Below are 4,251 nucleotides of genomic sequence, written 5' to 3'. Positions count from 1 at the left end.
AGGAACTGAAGGGTTAGGTTCCACTGAGAGAATAAAATTGGGAGCTAAAGTATGGGTAAAATGGAAGTCAGACAGTATTCCAAAGACTACAGAGATTGTAGCACACAGAAGAGATGATACTGCAACTGTTGTTTATTCGGGAGAAGATGTTTACCAAATTGTGCCCTTAACTTATATATTTTACCATGAATAAGGCTATGATAGTGGGTTCATGGACTCTAGAAGCACAACTAATATTATGTTTCCCCTGCTACTGCTTATTGTCTCCTTATTCTTTTTGACTTTGGTTTGTTCAACTTGTTTGCTAGATTTGTCTCCTGCAGGCTTAGTGTCCTCCACTTATAGATGACTGACTGCTTAATCTGGATGTCACCCTCTGTCCGGTACTATGATGCATCACCCCTGAACTTGGCATTGACCAAGTTTCGGATACCAAGCTAAAGAACTGACCCCTCTAATGGAACCTCTCAGGGAAGGGACAGCTCTACATCCAATCTCAGCAGAAAGTAGTTATAGAAGAAGAGACCTTCACTCCTTATCCCAAGGGATTTTGGATCCCATTCATTTGACGGTGGAGTGATGGGGTTCTTGTGTTCAAGCCCCCACCACAAGATATTGCTTTATGAGTTTATTTTGTGCTAAGCCTGTTATATTGTTGAAAAGTCATGTTGATATCAGTTACCCCTAAACTTCCACTGACCCATATGATGTACATGAAAGATCTTGGGGCCAAATATAAGACTAATGGAATGGGAAGATCTTTCCTGCCCATTAATTGGCCCACGTAACCTGCTTTGAGTTTGAGCCCAGTGACTGCTGTGATGAAGTCTTAGTCACATAGAGTCAGAGTCACATGGATCCTGAATGACATGGAGCCCATGGTGGGAGAAGCTTGCCAAAGGTGTGGAGCAGGAATGATGGAGGCTGAATTCGAAGTGAGGTAGAGTTCAGAGAGAGCTAGGTAGAAGTGAGGCAGAGAAGCTACTGTGACTGAGAGCGAAAAATTTTGCTTAGGGGAGCTTTTTTGTTGAAAGCCCTAATGGAGGGAAGGCTTGGGGGTGTCAGTGATCCCTGGATTGGTGATGTATATAAACTTCTTTGTTACCGTGGTGGAATTGGCTTTCTGGTATCTGAATAAATATCTTAGTTTTGTCTTTGAGGAAAAGAGTTTGTTACAGTTTGAGATTCACAGCTGTTGCTATGGGTTGGTGATATAGCATGAATGTTGAAATACCTTGATCTTGTGCCCACTGATGTGTGGCCTGAACCGCTAAACATATTTTCTTTTGTTGCTGCTGTGTTGTTGTCATTTAACTTTTAAAAATTTATTTATTTTTAATTTTCAACATTCATTTCCACAAGATTTTGAGTTCCAAATTTTTTCCCTGTATTTCCTTTCCCCCTGGCTGCTTGCAATATTTTCTCCTTGACCTGGGAACTCAGTAATTTGGCTACAATATTCGCAGGTGTTTTTCTTTTTGAATCTCTTTCAGGAAGTGATTAGTGAATTTTTTCAATATTTATTTTACCTTGTGGTTCTTTAATATCAGGGCAATTTTCCTTAATAATTTCTTAAAAGATGATATGTAGGCTTTTTTTCTATCATAGCTTACAGGTAGTCCCATTTTAAAATTGTCTCTCCTGGATCTGTTTTCTAGGTCAGTTGCTTGTCCAATGAGATATTTCACATTGTCTGCTATTTTTTCTTTCCTTTGGTCTTTTTTTATAATTTCTTGATTTTTCATAAAGTTATTAGCTTTCAGCTCCTCCATTCTAATCTTTAAGGAATTATTTTCTTCAGTCAGCTTTTGGACCTCCTTTTCCATCTGCCAATTTTGCTTTTTAGGGCATTCTTCTCCTCATTGGCTTTTTGCATCTCTTTTGCCATTTGGGTTAGTCTATTTTTTAAAGTGTTATTTTCTTCAGCATTTTGGGGTCTCCTTTAGCAAGCAGTTGACTCATTTTTCATGATTTTCTTGCATCACTCTCATTTCTCTTCCCAAATTTTTTTTAAAAAGAGACTTTTTATTGTGGTAAAGAAGATGTTTACAATTTTTAAACTGTGAAGAAGACATTGGGAAAATAAACAAGTAATTAAGTAGCTTATCTTATGCTTTAAATATTGATGGTAAGTATACATTAACTGCAAAATATTTGAAGTAAGACAAGAACTCATCTTATTTTTCCAAATCCATTTAACAGTCAATGTATCTGACAGCAAATAATAGTTTAAAGATGGTCAAATCTAACCACATGCCACAACCAGTCTTTCAAATGGCTAGAAGCTCATGTCAAGTTTTTTAAAAAATTAATTAATTAATTTTCAGTGTTCCTCAATCACAACCATATACCCTAGATTTTTTCTTTCCCTCTCTCCCTCCCCCATCCCATGTACCCCCTCGCTCCCCAAGACAGCATACAATTTTATATAGTTTCTATACATACATTCCTATTAAATAATTTTCACCATAGTCATATTGTATAGAAGAATTAAAATGAATGGGAGAAATCATATAACAAACCAAAACATAATACAAAAGAAAATGATCTGCTACAATCTGCAATTGAATTCCATAGTTCTTTCTCTGGATGTGGAAGGCATTTTGCCTTGAAAGACCATTGCGGTAGTGTTCCTGTAACCTTACTGGGGAGGCTACCCGGCCATTCAGGGGGAATGGACGTAAAGATTAATAAAGGCTTTCCTGATTTCACAACAGGAGTATATTTGCCCCAGATGTGAATCAGGCTTTATTGAAGAAGTGACTGATGATTCCAGTTTTTTAGACAGTGGTGGCAGCGGCCTAGACGACAGCACATCCACGCAGTTTGCAGAACTCTGGGACCATTTGGACCACACAATGTTTTTCCCAGACTTTAGACCATTTCTGAGCAGCAGTTCATGGGATCAAGACATTAGAGACAATGAACGGGATCATCAAACCCATGCAGATCTTTGGGGACCTAGCAGGCCACTCAGACTGCCAATGACCAGGAGGTACTGGTCCCGGGGAGTTCTGGCTGGTCCCCAGCAATTGAGAGAATAATACAACAGATCTTTGCAGGATTCTTTGCAAATTCAGCAACTCCTGGCTCCCCCCATCCTTTTTCATGGAGTGGGATGCTGCACTCCAACCCCGGGGACTATGCCTGGGGTCAGGCGTGGCTTGATGCCATTGTCACCCAGCTCTTAGGACAGTTGGAAAACACTGGGCCTCCCCCAGCTGATGAAGAAAAGATCACCTCTCTTCCAACAGTGACATTAACTCAGGAACAAGTGGATACGGGTCTAGAGTGTCCAGTGTGCAAAGAAGACTATGAAGTCAAGGAGCAAGTCTGGCAGCTACCTTGCAACCACTTCTTTCATGGCAGCTGTATTGTGCCATGGTTGGAACTGCATGACACGTGTCCTGTTTGCAGGGAGAGCTTAAATGGTGAGGACTCAACTCGGCAAACACCAAACAGTGAGACCTCTTCAAGCAGCAGCTATAGCAGTGACAGCCAACTCGATGACCCATGGACTTTCTGAAGCTCAAGACCCATTGAGCTGGGGCCTTGGTAGACTTACTGCAAATGTAAATTGTATAAAAAATAGTATGTGGATATAGGAACCTCACCAGAAATCCCAACCCGTAATATTAATGCAATGAGTGCTGTCCCTCTTGTGTGATTAGGGAAATTTATGGTTCAGATTCGCACCTACAATAAGACACATTTGAGAAGAAGAAGCTGGATATTTTATTGATTTACAGAAAAGGCAAATGCATGAACAGTTTAGAGCCATAGCAGAAATAATTAATATAGCCTAATACTAATATAATTATAGCAATATTAATATAGATATAAGAGGAAATAGAAAAACATCACCAATTCAGGGAAGCACCAACACCTGAATTTTCTCAGCTGGGGAATCCTGGGATACAGCTTTCAGGGTCTGAATTGGGAGCAAGTAGTCCTAGGCAGAGTGTCCTCTCCATGGGTGAGATTCAGAGGACTTACACTAAACAAGGGGATTTTATAGGGATCTAGACAAAGAAGGCTTTTTGCTGTTGGCTCTGCACACTGTTCCAAGCTGGTCAGGCACGTAGCCATGGGAATGCAGGTGTTTATCCATCAAGGAGATATCATACGGGGCCCACAAGAGATAAGTAAATTAATCACATACTAGGAAGACTAGCCAAATCTTCCAAGTATTATCTATGTGTTCCGGGAGTGGCTAGTTCCTGGAACATTAATACGTGGCCAACTTGCACA

The 4,251-nt window shown here is 40.2% G+C and overlaps 1 pseudogene; it reads left to right on the top strand.

The window, feature by feature from the left end:
- Nucleotides 1–869: 869 nt before the first annotated feature.
- LOC140507870 (E3 ubiquitin-protein ligase RNF115 pseudogene) lies at nucleotides 870–3,609 on the top strand (annotated as a pseudogene).
- Nucleotides 3,610–4,251: the final 642 nt, after the last annotated feature.

This window comes from Notamacropus eugenii, chromosome 5 (assembly GCF_028372415.1).
Source record: "Notamacropus eugenii isolate mMacEug1 chromosome 5, mMacEug1.pri_v2, whole genome shotgun sequence".
Taxonomy (NCBI): domain Eukaryota; kingdom Metazoa; phylum Chordata; class Mammalia; order Diprotodontia; family Macropodidae; genus Notamacropus; species Notamacropus eugenii.
Note: the sequence above shows the minus strand (reverse complement) of the source record. Positions and strands in the feature narration are given on the sequence as shown.